Below are 15,703 nucleotides of genomic sequence, written 5' to 3' on the forward strand. Positions count from 1 at the left end.
TTTACCCGATAGGGAAATTACCTGTTCTGCAAAATTGTGTCCTTACATTGCGTTTGTGTTAGCATTCACACATGTATGCAAGCATATCAAGCAGATGTTAAGGTACAGATACGATAGTCTGGGAATGGGAAACAGATGGAGAATGTAGAGTGAAACATCTCAATGTGAAGAACCTTGAAGTTCCACATGTACAAACAAAAAGATAGATTAATTTGTTAATAGGACTGAGGAGTGAACATAGGTGAACAGGATATATATGCAAGCATATCAAGCAGTTCAACATGAATCAAAATACGAAGGATGCACATGTTAAGGTCCTCAGTTTGCCGAGCATTCAGGGAAAATATCACAGAAGTAATTCTGTCGAATATCGATAAGTGCATGTCCCCTTTATCATCCAATACAATATTTCTATGTTGTATCACATTGAATTTCAGCAGAAAGTAATAATACCACCTATATGTGCTAATAATGCCAACTATTGTGGAGATATAAGGTCTGAACTACCAAAATTTGTTTTGAATCAGCAAAACGTGAGGTTCTAGCTCATAAACTGGTGAATTAAACTCCTCCTTTTTAACTTTATTGAACTACCAATTGATGAATCTCCAAATTAATCTGAAATAACTTCCAAATAAAAAGAATTTCCTAAACTTGTCATGCAACATAATAGTAATAAAATAAAAATTTAATTTATCTTGATAGCTTTCTATTCCTCCTATCAATCTCAGACCTCTGACCGTGACAATCATCCAATCAAAACCAAAAAAGGTAAGCCATCATCAAATCAGCCGAATAATAAGAAAAAAAATTATAATAAGGTAATAAGAATAATTGATTCTCATACTTACAATTGGAAATAAACACCTTCTTTGCTCCATTAAAATTAAAATTGAAGCAGGACGTATTACTCATACTTACAATTGGAAATAAACACCTTCTTTGCTCCATTAAAATTAAAATTGAAGCAGGACGTATTTATAGAATCACAAAATAACGTAAATTCCCTTCTTTGCTCCATTAAAATTAAAATTGAAGCAGGACGTATTTATAGAATCACAAAATAACGTAAATTCCCAGGCAATTCTTACCAATTATAGCAACGCACGAATCAGAGGGAAGGGCATATACATTGTACGCCTGAAAACGGAAGAAACAGAGGAATCTGAAGTGAGGAGGCCGAACGTTGAATTAATTTAGATATAGATAGAGGGAGAGGGGCAGGAGAGAGAGAGAGAGAGAGAGAGAGGATTAGGAAGTGAAGAAGGAGAGTTAGGCGTTATCGATGAGAGAGGGAGAGGGGCAGGGGAGAGGGCGGATAACGAAAGGAAGAAAGAGAGGTGTACTCATTTAATAAACAAAAATTATAGGGAAATGGCTAAATAGAGGTAAAAAGGATTAAAATATAGGGTAAAATTAGAATTAAAAAATTTGTAAAGGGCAAAATGGGTATGCAAAAGTTTTGACACTTGTTTTCTCTTTTAGAAGTAGTATAGATTTGTCCTTCTTGATAGCCTTCTTAACACCTTTCTTTAGTTTAGTAGCTTTCTTCATTCCCTTTTTCTTAGCAACCAGTTTACTAGAAGTGGAAGAAGATTTTCCTATAACCAAGGCTGGTTTTTATCCCTTTTTTATAGAACTTTCCTCCTGTCTTAACAAATTAAGTAGGGCAAGAAGAGTGAGCTCCAGATCCATCATCAAGAACTATGATATGAATCGGGAGTAGGCTGGTATCAAGGACTGTAGAACGATATCTATATATCTATCTGCATCTAGGTTTGCGTTCAAAAGTTCAAGCTCATTGACATAGGCGATCAATTTGAGGATGTGGTCCCCAACAGAAGATCCTATAGTCATTTTCATCTGGAACAAATTCCTAGATGTTGCGTACTTTATTTGTTGCGGTTGCTCGTCATACAGTTCTTCTGTATTACGAAATATGGATCTGACATCCATATTCTCATGTTGCCTCAGATGGACCAAATCCGTAGAGGCAATTGTGAGCCATTGAGCAAGTGAACAATCTTTATCCCACTTTATGCGGATTTCATTGTCCGTTACAATGGGTTCTGGGCCAATAACGGGTTCCGGCGTTATGAGGACATATGCTACTTTGTCATAAGTTAGGGTAATTTTAATATTCCTCAACCAGTCTTTATAGTTAGGACCGGTTAACTTGTTCTATTCTAGTATGAATTTTAAGCCAGACATGATGGCTTGAAAGAGAGAGAAAAAATATTTTAGCAAATGTTCAATACATAAAATAGATTTGGTTCATTTTTTTATCTAAGTTATGCCTCCCACTATTTTTCGAGTCCCTCAAAACCTTTATAAGAGGTGATCCGAAAATAACCCCTTGTTTTCAAGTGGGATCAATATCCAATTATCATTGAATGTATTAACATTGATGATGGCCAACAAATCGATATACTCAATAATTGGTAGACAATTTTTATCTTTTACATTCTTGTAATTCTTGATATGATTTTGCCCATAGTCTTTTATGACATTAACGATGGCCAACAAATCATAAAATGGTAGTTAAGTTTGGACCCATCATTTCTTGACCAGCTTAAATTTAACTTATGCATACTCTTGACAAAGACCAACAAAGTTGCATAACCAACTTAATCTATCCTTACATCTTATACAGATGAATACTACTTAGCCATAGAATAGTATTGCTTTGACGATAGCCAATAAACAAAGTATTTATAAGCTCAGTAGTATTCAACTAAAATAATGGAGGGCTTCGGACGATTTTATAAATCTTTTACTGTAATCAAACTTGATATAGTTTAAAGATGCTCTATATTTATACTTGCAACAATTAAACTAGTCAGATAAGTACAAAATTGTTAGGAGTGTTCTAAGATATTCATCGGGAATATTCATCGGGAATATTCATCGGACCTTAATTAAGTAACCACCGCTCTTTAAGACTATAACGCGAAAGATTGGGCATCACCCCTAATTTTAAGTTGGACATCACCCCAGGAGCTATATCTCATAATTACTTTTCTTAACACTAGTTAAAAGTTCATTCTAAATACATTTCTTTTAAGTAATTTAGGTTTATTTATCTTTCACACTAACGTTATGTTAATGTCGGTCTCACCACTCTATGGTCAATAAACTCTTATTGTCATGTCTCACAAAGTTTTAATTGAGTTTTTATAAATAAATAAACTATTTCTCTAGTGAGATAGAGATATAAACTTCGCATAATGTAGCACCTAATTATATTGACATCTATAATTGGGGTACAACCAACATATCAATATATGTAAAAGCAATATGGAATGATAGTGGGCAACTTAAGGAATAAAATACAACTACACTAATTACATTTTGGCAAGCAATTTACAACTCCTTGCAGTGCAAGCTCCCATACAAATCTTGTATTATTACAATCACGTATTTATAGGACGTGCAAGCCCCATTTATTATGGAAAAACCATCTCGTAGGATGTGTAATAATATTGTATTGAATATGAAATAAAAGCTATAAATGAAATAACTTAACTAAACAACCATACCCCCCCCCCCCCCAAACCCCCCCCCCCCCCCCCACACACACACACGAACAAGGGCCTATACCCGTAAGCATAGAGCAAGTGCCTAAACCCGTAGGCATAGCCCATGCTCGAGGAGGGAAGAGGTTATAAATAATATTATATTTCTAGCTATATTACATCAATACAATAAATGCAAGAGAATCAATGTCCACTACCATCCATAAACATAACATCCACGTAATATAATATAAAATATATAACTTAATCAACATTAAGAAATATGCATCTATCTAGTTATGTAACAAATTAAAAAACTAGATAACATAGAGATTATCATAACTCAAATAGGACTATCATGCTTCTAACATACAACTAAACTAGTTATAAATAAGTGTTTTGTAATTATACAAGTGTTTTTACTCTTACAAAACAACATGTATTAATTAACTAGTTTTATTTATACTAGTAATTAGAAGCAAGAATAAAGTCCTCCATCTGTTAGATGTGCATGTTAAGATTTAATTAGATGGAACCATGTCTCTGATATTGTTCGCGGTGAAAATTGCCTTCTTAGAATTCATTGTCATCTTAAGTAATTGCTTTTTGGTTACAAAAGATCCGGTCTTTTTTTAGATCCGGTTACAACGAAATCAAAGAAAAAAGAAAAAATTACAACTTTCCTTTTACAACTTTCCTTTAGAACAAATCGCAAGATCCTGTTTTGCGGTCTCTTGCTTGTGTGGGTTCTTTGCCGACGCCGGGGTTAATCCGTGGACCACCGCGCGATCTAGATCCGGTCGGATCTACACGATTCGACGGGTATTATTTCACCAAGGAAATAATAGCCGAGGGTACTATTTCGCCAATGAAATAGTAGCCTTTAATTCTCGGGATCAAAGGCCAAGCTTTGATCCGGAGTGTGATTTCGTGTAGATCTCAGATCTGATTTTTACCTCTCTCGAAATCCTGCCTTTTATGACGTGGACGCTCGCCGAGAATCAGATCTGAATCTTCAAGTCCTCAAGTCTTCAAAACTCCAAGCTCGATCTTCAATTCGGCAGAGTTTCGGATCTCAAAGTTCTAACCTTTGAAAATGAACCAAGGCCCTCCTATTTATAGGCTCTCAGATCTGTGCCCGCGCACAGATCTGGGTCGGCCACCCATGGGTGGTCGGCACTGGGCCGAGCCACCCATGGGTGGCTCGGTCTTGGCCGAGCCACCCACGGGTGTCTGAACTGTGCCCGCGCACAGATCTGGGTCGGCCACCCATGGGTGGCCGGCACTGGGCCGAGCCCCCCCTAGGCGTTGGGTTTCGTCGTTTTGTCTGGTCTCGTGGTTGATTCGGACTCTGATTTGTTGATCTGATTTGGCAGTAGATCCGCTTCCTGATTAGGCAGTAAATCCGATTCCTGTTTTGGCAGTAAATCCGCTTCTGAGTTCGAGTCCGAAACCGATCTTGATTTAGTCGTGATCCATCCGAGTCCGCTCTTGGTTGGATGACTTGTTGACTCTTCAAACCGTTAGCTTGATTCCGCACGCGAGTGGATTTATTCCATTGTTTGCGTGCGGTTCATTAGCTTCGTAGCCTCGTTAATGCGCTTCGTCGCGTATCACTTGGCTTCGGCGTTGTGGACTAACAATCGTGTCTGCATATGTCGCCCGATGGTCGATTCGTCGAATCGGCGTTGTCGAGCTGTGTTAAGGGACCTATATGTAGTTTTATACGCCTACAGATACCCCCTCCAAAGTATTTCAGCCTCGTTCTTTTATAGAAGAGTCTGGAATACTTTGGATATGATTGTACCATTCTTCGATTGGTTAAGACGGGATTTTTGGAGTGGCTTCCGTTCTTGATTCCTTCAGTCCCCCAGGCTGTTCGGTGCTTTGTCGAATGTCTGTAAAGGTTCCGGTGCTGCATTTATTGTCTGACCGTCTGTCGGAATTTTGAATTTGAAGTCGATTCTCGATTTTCTGACTTTTAGCTCGAGTTGGTTTTGCGACGCGTTGTCCGGCGTAGTGTTGTTGAGTTATCCTTAAGAATATTTAGAAAAATATTCTCCAGGAACTTCTCAGCCAAAAATAGGAAACAGTTTATACTCATATACCTTATTGGAGTACTAAGAAGCAGTTTATACTCGTATACTTTTCGGAGTAATGATTCTTTCATTACAACGCATTGATCGGTGTTGACCCTAGGGTTACGCGTTGGCCGGCGTTGACCCTAGGGTTTCGAATGACGTACGTTGACTGTTTGGTCGCAACGCGTTGACTGGCGTTGACCTAGGGTTACGCGTTGACCGGCGTTGACCCTAGGGTTTTAAACGTAGTATGTTGACTTTTTGATCATAACGCGTTGACTGGCGTTGACCTAGGGTTACGCGTTGTTCGGCGTTAACCTTAGGGTTTCGAATGTCGTTGGATGCTCAAATCACGAGACCAACTAATGAAGCTGATATGTCAGTGACTCTCTGATACGGGTGTATCTTCTCTTCGGGAGCTTAGCGATCCTCATGGGAGCTTGAGGATAGATGATTCTCATGGTATCTTGAGAATAGAGTAGAGGAGTCGTGGACGAGGCCATTGGAAGCAACGAAGTCGAAAGGATTCATCAAAACTGCAGAAATTACAGTTGGACTCTGTCCGGTCGACCGACGTGGTCATCGGTCGACCGATGGTGGCACTGCGGTCGCCCGGAGAACCCTGTAATCGATTTTCCAGATTTCGTCGTTCTGACCGGTCGACCGACTTGGGCACTGCGGTCGATCGCGTCGCAGATCCGGGCCTGGGTCTGTTTCCTGCTCCAGTTGGGATTTCTGTTTAGTATAAATAGAAACACGACTTTTCTAGGGTTGAAGAACTCAGTTTGTAATCAGAAAAGAGATCAGGGAGATTGTTTTTTGATCTAGAGAGATTGTGAGAGAGAGATTTGTAAAATCCAATTGATTCTCATAATCTAGAGAAGGTATTTTCCTTCGCCCTAATTCAACTCTTGTGTTCTTCTGTCGTTCTTCTTCTTTACCCACTCTTGATAATTCCGCGATCAAGAGTGCTCGCACGGCAACTCGTATCAAGTTGGTATCAGAGCACGTAGATCCTGTGAAGGGAGAACCTGTGTATGGTCCTTACTCGCTCACAATACAAGAAGCTTGGCGAGATCCTTATTTCTTTGGAGGGAGTCCAGAAATTAAGGAGGGAGAAGATGACTGAAGCAGATAATTCAGCGAGACTTGATGCCATGGAGAGACAGATTGAGACGATCGGGACGACTCTTACCCAACTCGTGGGTCTAATCAACGGAGGTGACAAAAAGGAGGAATCTTCTTCGAAGGGCAAGAAGAAACTCGTCGAATCCGACGAGGAACACGAGGAATCTGATTCAGAGGGGGAGACTGAGATTGTCAAGACTGCCGGACATCAAAGGAGTAAGAACAATTACCAAAATCTGAAGATTGACTTCAAGGTTGAGATTCCTGTTTATGATGGGAGTATCAACGTGGAGAAGCTTGATGATTGGATCGAACGTATGGAGATGTACTTCACTCTCTACGGATATTCGTCCAAGGAGAAGATAGTGTTCGCGACACTGAAGCTTTCCGGGCACGCGTTGACGTGGTGGAAATCCTATTGCAAACAGGAGAGGAAAGCGGCGTCGTGGAACAAGTTCAAGGAACTACTTCGTAAACAGTTCTATCCAGTAGGGTTCCTTGAGGAGCGTTGGTACAAGTGGTATGGCTTGCGCCAAAAGTTTAATCAGACCGTTCAGGAGTATACGACGGAGTTCCAACAGCAGGCGATGGTTCTAAACATCGCAACAGACGAGTATCCCATCTTTATGAAGTACATGGCGGGTCTGGGTCCGAAGGAGGTTCCTGGGATGACCGAACCCAATAGCAGTCTCAACCTTATGGCGGGGAAGCAGGCTACCAAGGAAGATGACGACCCGAGGGAGCAGCTCTTTGTTCTGAAATTGCAGGTCAAGACCAGCTTAGTGGATGCTATTGTAGATCCAGGGAGTCAGAAAAATCTGATATCTGAGGAGTTAGTACAGAAGCTGGGATTGAAGACGGTGAAGCATCCAAAGCCCTATCCATTAGGGTGGATTCAGAAGGAGGCGGGATTGAGTGTAGTGAACCAGTGTTCATTCAGATTTGCACTCCACGAGTCGTATATTGACGAGGTCACATGCGACGTGGTTCCGTTAGATGTTTGCCAAGTTATTTTGGGCAATCCTTATTTGTGGGATAGATACGCAGTATATGATCGGCGAGCCCAAAAGTATACGTTCACCAAGGATGGCGAGCAATTCGTTTTTCGTTCGGCGTCTCTTCCACAAGAGACGAGCTTGGTGATGGTGACTCAGGCTAAGAGGTTGGTGAATGCGGGCAGGAAGTTCGTTTTATTGTTCATTCGACCGTATGAAGAGCAGCTGAGTAGGATGTGCTTGTCCGCCTTGAGCAAGCTTCAGGAAGGAGATCTTGAAAGGTTAAAAGCAAATTATGCGGACTTCTTTTCGGAGATCACGGGACTACCACCACGTCGAGGTGTAGAGCATGAGATTATGTTGACAGGGGAGAGTTCCTTACCTAACATAGGCCTATACCGCACATCAGTACTAGAGTCCGAGGAGATCAAGAAGCAAGTTCAGGAGCTCTTGGAGACAGGAGTGATTGTGCCAAGTTGTTCGCCTTGCAGGTCACCAGTCTTGTTGGTGCCCAAAAAGGATGGAGGTTGGCGCATGTGCGTAGATTATCGGGCACTCAACAAGATCACAATCAAGAATTGCTACCCATTACCGCGGATCGATGATCTTATGGACCAGTTGGAGGGAGCGAGGTTTTTCACAAAGCTGGATTTGAAGTCTGGTTACCATCAGGTGAGGATTCGGGAGGAAGACACTTGGAAGACTGCGTTCAAGACCAAGCAAGGCCTGTTCGAGTGGTTGGTGATGCCGTTTGGACTATGCAATGCTCCGGCTACCTTTATGAGGCTTATGAATGATTTGTTGCGACCATTTATAGAGGATTTTGTGATAGTTTACCTTGATGATATCTTGGTGTACAGCAGGACCTGGGAGGAGCATCTTGTTCATGTTGAGAAGGTATTTGAAGTGTTGCAGGACGGACAGCTGAAGCTCAACGGGAAAAAGTGCGAGTTCGGGAAGGACGAGTTGGTGTATCTCGGCTTCATCGTAGGGAAGGGCCAGCGGAGGATAGATCCAGGCAAGGTGGAGGTGATCACAAAGTGGCCGACGCCGAAGACAGTGACTGAGGTGAGGAGCTTCATGGGAGCTTGCCAATATTTGCGCAAGTTCATTCGACATTTTTCGACTTATGCGGCACCGTTACATGGCCTCACAAAGGCTAAAGTTCAGTTTGAGTGGGGAAAGACGCATGAGGAGGCTTTTCAGTTGCTAAAAAGGAAGATCTCGGAGGCACCAGTGTTGGCGTTGCCGAATTTGCAGCGGACTTTCGAGGTAGAGACCGACGCGTCTAATTATGCGATGGGCGCGGTGTTGACTCAGGATGGGAAACCGGTGGAATACCATTCTGAAAAGTTTTCGGGTGCTGTTGCGAACTACCCAACCTACGACAAGGAGTTCTATGCGCTATATCAAGCAATTAAGCATTGGAGGGTGTACTTGTTAGGGAAGGAGGTGGTCGTGCATTCGGATCATAAGCCGTTGGAGTTCTTACATGCCCAGACGAAGCTACAGCAGGCGCGGCACATGAAGTGGATGTCTTATTTGATGGCTTTCAACATCATTATTAGGTACAAGAAGGGGGCGACGAACAAGTTGGCCGATATGTTATCTCGCCCACCGATAAGGTCGTTGTTGGTGGCGACGCGTATTCAGCCCTTGGTTCCTTTTGAGTATGTTCAGTTGTATGCATCCAGTAGAGACTTCGGTAGTGTGTTTGAGCAGGCGAAGGCTGGTCGAAGGGGGGAGTATGCACTTGGAGATGATGGCTTATTGTATCGTGGGGCATCACTATGCATTCCGGAGGATGGTGATAGGTTGCAGTGGATTCGGGAAGCACATACCTCGCGTGTGCAAGGGCATTTTGGCATTCAGAAAACGCTTCTCAATCTACGGCGACATGTGTTTTGGCCACGGATGCTTGATGATGTGACCAAGTATGTTGGAGGGTGTAAGTTATGTTGTATTTCGAAGCCTTCTAACAGAAAGAGGGGATTGTACCTACCATTACCGGTTCCTTCTAGGCCGCGGGAGAGCATTTCTATGGATTTTCTAGGAGGGTTGCCAACTACGAAGCGCGGGCATGACTATTTGTACGTTGTGGTGGACCGATTCAGCAAGATGGTGATATTGATTCCTTGTAAGAAGACCGTGACGGGAGCGGGTGCAGCACAATTATTCTTTGAGCATGTGTGGAAGCACTTTGGGTTGCCAAGTTCGATTATTTCGGATCGGGATAGCCGTTTTCTCGGGCATTTTTGGGATTCTTTGTGGAGTTTGATGGACACCAAATTGAAGAAGAGCACGGCATTTCACCCACAAACAGACGGACAAACGGAGGTAGTCAACCGGACTATGGTGCACATGTTGCGGGGGTATAATTCTAGGCATCCTAAGACTTGGGATGAGAGTTTACCATATTTGCAGTTTGCTTTCAATCGGGCGATTCATGGATCTTCAGGGAAGTCACCGTTTGAGACTTGTTATGGATTTTTACCGCCAAACCCGTTCGACCTTGTGTTTTCAAGTGAAGCCACAGTGGACGGCAAGGAGGGGAGTGAGAGACAACGTGCTCAGCGATTTCTTGAGAAGATTGCAAATATTCATGCCACGGTTGAAGCTCAATTGAAGAAATCGCAAGCTAAGTACAAGGCGAAGCATGATCAACATCGGGTTCCTTGTAACTTTGGTAAAGGCGATATGGTATGGCTAAAATTGAGTAAGGAGAGGCTCAAAGGAGAAGGGAAGAAGTTGAAGCCTATTCGTTATGGTCCGTTTCGGATTATCGATCAGATTGGTGACAACGCTTTTCGTTTAGATTTACCACCTTACTTAGGCATGTATTCGGTGATCAATGCCGAGTACTTGAAGTTGTTTGAACCTCCGTTATTGGATGATGAAGGTGATGACAAGTTGATCTTACCGCATGTTGAAGACTTGTGGTTTGATAGAGAGGAGCCACTGAAAGAAGATTGCATTTTGGAACGGAAGACGACCACGACGAGGCGGGGGACGAAGGAGTCGTTTCTCATTGGACGTCAAGGTCAGGTACCTAGCAAGGCCAAGTGGTTCAACAGAGAAGGAGGGGCTCGCGAGTTCCCTCAGCTGAAGTTCTAACTTGAATGGGACTTCAAGTTCCTAAAGGGGGGACCCATGATACGGGTGTATCTTCTCTTCGGGAGCTTAGCGATCCTCATGGGAGCTTGAGGATAGATGATTCTCATGGTATCTTGAGAATAGAGTAGAGGAGTCGTGGACGAGGCCATTGGAAGCAACGAAGTCGAAAGGATTCATCAAAACTGCAGAAATTACAGTTGGACTCTGTCCGGTCGACCGGCGTGGTCACGGCGGTCGACCGCATCGTGCACGGACCCCAACTGTGTCTCGGGACTGAGATCGGTCGACCGATGGTGGCACTGCGGTCGACCGGAGAACCCTGTAATCGATTTTCCAGATTTCGTCGTTCTGACCGGTCGACCGACTTGGGCACTGCGGTCGACCGCGTCGCGGATCCGGGCCTGGGTCTGTTTCCTGCTCCAGTTGGGATTTCTGTTTAGTATAAATAGAAACACGACTTTTCTAGGGTTTAGAACTCAGTTTGTAATCAGAAAAGAGATCAGGGAGGTTGTTCTTTGATCTAGAGAGATTGTGAGAGAGAGATTTGTAAAATCCAATTGATTCTCATAATCTAGAGAAGGTATTTTCCTTCGCCCTAATTCAACTCTTGTGTTCTTCTGTCGTTCTTCTTCTTTACCCACTCTTGATAATTCCGCGATCAAGAGTGCTCGCACGGCAACTCGTATCAAGTTGGTATCAGAGAACCTAGATCCTGTGAAGGGGGAACCTGTGTATGGTCCTTACTCGCTCACAGTACAAGAAGCTTGGCGAGATCCTTATTTCTTTGGAGAGAGTCCAGAAATTAAGGAAGGAGAAGATGACTGAAGCAGATAATTCAGCGAGACTTGATGCCATGGAGAGACAGATTGAGACGATCGGTTTGATCGCAACGTGTTGACTGGCGTTGACCTAGGGTTACGCGTTGACCGGCATTGACCTAGGGTTTGGAACGTCGTACGTTTTAAGTTTGGTCGCAACGCATTGATTTATGTTGACCTAGGGTTACGCGTTGACTGGCATCGACCCTAGGGTTTCGAACGTCGTAGGATGCTCAAGTCACGAGACCAACTAATGAAGCTGATGCGTCAGTGACCCTCGCATTTATAGGATTTTTGGCAAACCGGCGTTGACCTAGGGTTACGCGTTGTCCGGTGTTGACCTTAGGGTTTCGAACGTCGTTGGATGCTCAAGTCACGAGACCAACTAATGAAGCTGATGTGTCAGTGACTCTCGTATTTATAGGTTTTTTGGCTAACCCCCAGCCTTCAACGGGTTTGATAAGCCTTTACCGACTACCGTTTGAGTCGGGCTAGCATGCGGATTGTTCAAGTCCGTTCCGCATGTGACGTTAAGCTAAAAGAGTTAACCCTTTTAGTGCTTTTGTCTTTATCTTTATTATGATTCCTCATTCCGTTTGAAATGATTGACCATAATACTCATAGGATTTTTGGCAAACCCTCAGCCATCAACGGGTTTGATGAGCCTTTACCGACTACCGTTTGAGTCGGGCTAGCATGCGGATTGTCGGAATCCGTTCCGCATGTAACGTTGTGCTAAGGGAATGAACTCCCTTAGACTTCGTGCTATGATGTCGAATACATAGACTTCGCCATTGTTACGGGAATAGGCTACCCGGCGACACGTGTTAGGTGTTGACTTTAGGATTTTTGGCTAACCCCCAGCCTTCAACGGGTTTGATTAGCCTTTACCGACTACCGTTTGAGTCGGGCTAGCATGCGGATTGTCTAAATCCGTTCCGCATGTAACGTTGTGCTTAGAGACTGAATCCTCTAAGACTTGTTGCTATGACTTTGAATACATAGACTTCACCATTGTTATGGGAACAGGCTACCCAGCAACGTGTATTAGACGCTGACTTATCCCTACTTAGGTTTCGGGATAAAATACCCCAGAATCAAACTCTGGTGTCTTTTTCTTCGGAGAAATACTAAACCGGTGACACGTGTTAGGCGTCAGCATATCGTTTCTTAGGATTCAGGATGAAATTCCCCATGCGTGTAAGGCATGGATTTTGGTGTTATTAATAACAACCTGCCACAATGTTGAATATGTGAACGAGTGTTCTTTTTAACGGTTAAGAACTAACCGGCAGCGCGGGTTAAGCGCAGACTTATCCTTGCTTAGGTTTCAGGATAGAATACCCCAGAATCGAACTCTGGTGTCTTTTTCTACGGAGAAAGACTAAACCGGCAGCGCGTGTTAGGCGCAGACTTATCCCTGCTTAGGATTCGGGATAAACTTCCTAGGATGAATCCTAAATTGACAAATTTTGGAAAGATTGGTGCGGGAAAGGAAGAATTTTATATTCTATTTCCCGGTCTTCTTTTAGGGTGAAGGCACACCCGAATAACAAGGAAGGAGGAATTTTATATTCTATTCATTGATTCTGGAAAGGAAGAATTTTATATTCTATTTCCAGCGACAAAGAAACTAGAGGTGGGATCTCCACCCCGAGAATCTGGAAAATCTAGATAAACCTGCCTTTTATAGGATTGGTTATCTAAACTGAAAAAAGAGTTCTTCGTTTATCGAAGTGAAACTTCAACTTCAGTTATAGCCATGAGAGGGCTTAACCAAAGAAAAGAAGAAGGGAGTTCTTTCGTTTATCAAAAGGGGACTCCGAAATGAAAGTGGACCTCTTGTTCATAGAAAGAGTCAAGAGGGCCAGAAAGATATTTTTGGTGGACCCACTGTCAATTGAAATTGATCAGTGAGGGACTTTGGTGGTGAAAAAGATTTTGGGTTATCCTCTAGAATATTAAGTATAATATCCTTCAAGGAACTTCCCGGTAAATGGGTTATCCTGAATGTACTAGGGATAGTACTTTTTCAGGAACTTCCCATTTATTGGCATTAATTGCCTGGTGCCTTCTTGAGTAATCAGGCGATATGCACCGTTTGAGTAGACTGTGTCTATCACAAACGGTCCTTCCCACTTGGGTTCGAATTTATCTTTCTTCTTGGAATTGAGGATTATCGGTCGGCGAGCAGCGAGGACCAGATCTCCTTCCTTGAAGCTTCTCTGTTGGACTCTTTTGTTGAAAGCCCTAGATATTCTGGCTTGATACAACTCAATTTGTTGTTGAGCCTCCGAGCGCTTTTCATCCAACTTCTCGAGTTCTTCGAGACGTTTTTGATGTTGTTCTTCTGTCGTCATCTCAGTTGCGAGAGCGATCCGAAGTGACGGGATTTGAATCTCCAAAGGCAGCACAGCTTCACATCCGTATACCAACGAGTACGCATCCGTATACCAGCGAATATGGGGTGGCACCTGTGGACGTGCGTATGGTGGTGCGATAAGCCCAGAGTGCTTCACCGAGTTTATCGTCCCAGTCTCGTTTATTGGTCTTCACGAGCTTTGACAGGATCTTAATGATCGTCTTGTTGAAAGCCTCAGCTAGTCCGTTTGCGGCGGGATAATAAGCTGTCGACGAAACATCTTCAATCTTGAATTTGTCACAAAACCTGATGAAGGCGTTGCTTATGAACTGTGGACCATTGTCATGAATGATCCGTCTTGGAACGCCGTGTCGGTATATGACATGATGTTTGATGAAATTGATGACGTTGTTCATCTTCACTTCTTTAAGCGGAATTGCTTCAGCCCACTTCGAGAAGTAATCTGTGATTGCGAGGATGAATCGATCGCCTTTGACTGAAGGGGGAAAAATAGGACCGACAATGATTAAGACAACTCCAACCCCGGAGGAAACTGTAGAACCTCCCGGGGTTATTACCCTATTAACTGACCTTGAAGCACCATCGAAATATAATTGCCATACTTGTTGGTGCGACGTAGTGTTAACCTCGTGGGTTTCATCCGGCAAGTCATCATATACTTCTGCTGTATCTGTGGTCGGGTTTGTCGCCAGAAGATCACAAATCGCTTGTCCTTTGATCGACTTCTGTTGCTTGAAGTGCAAATCGTATTGGGACAAGAGAAGGGCCCATTTCGCTAACCGCCAATTCATAGAGGCCGGTTGCGTCATAAACACCCGTACTGGGTTAACCTTGGAAATGACGTAAATCGTCTGTCCAACCAAGTAATGCCGCATCTTTTGCATCGCGAACACCAATGCGAGGCATTCTCTCTCAATCATCGGATATCGAGACTCGGCGCCTATTAAGGTCCGACTTAGGTAATAAACTGCCTGTTCGTGACCGTTATCGTCGTCTTGTGCTAGTAAAGCACTTATCGAGTGGTTCATCGCCTTGATGTAAATCAAGAACGGTTTACCAGATTTCGGTGCAACGAGAACAGGAGGGTTCGCCAGATACGTTTTGATATCTTCGAATGCTTTTTGGCAGGCATCGTCCCAAATAAATGACACCCCTTTCTTGTTTAGCTTAGAAAATGGTTGGCACTTCCCAGAAAGGTTTGAGATGAACCGCCGGATGTAAGCTAGCCGCCCTTGTAACCCTCTGAGCTCTCTCAGGTTTCTAGGAGGTTGCAGCTCGTGTATCGCCTTCACTTTGTCAGGATCGATATGTATACCTTTAGTGGTGACGACGAATCCAAGGAATTTTCCGCTAGACATTCCAAGGAAGGATTTAGTAGGGTTCATCTTCAATTGATGGCTTCGCATGAGATCGAACATCGTCTTCAAGTCCTTGATGTGATCTTCTTTGTTACGGCTTTTTACAACCAAATCGTCAACGTAGCACTCGACTGTTTTCCTGAGATGTTCTTGGAAAATCTTAGTCATTGCTCGTTGGTATGTGGCGCCTGCATTCTTTAGACCGAATGGCATCACCGTGTAGCAGAATACACCGAGGGGCGTTCTGAATGCTGTATGCTTCTCGTCATCTGGGTGCATCTTGATTTGGTTATATCCTGAAAACCCATCCA

This window comes from Asparagus officinalis, chromosome 7, assembly GCF_001876935.1.
Source record: "Asparagus officinalis chromosome 7, Aspof.V1, whole genome shotgun sequence".
Classification (NCBI taxonomy): domain Eukaryota; kingdom Viridiplantae; phylum Streptophyta; class Magnoliopsida; order Asparagales; family Asparagaceae; genus Asparagus; species Asparagus officinalis.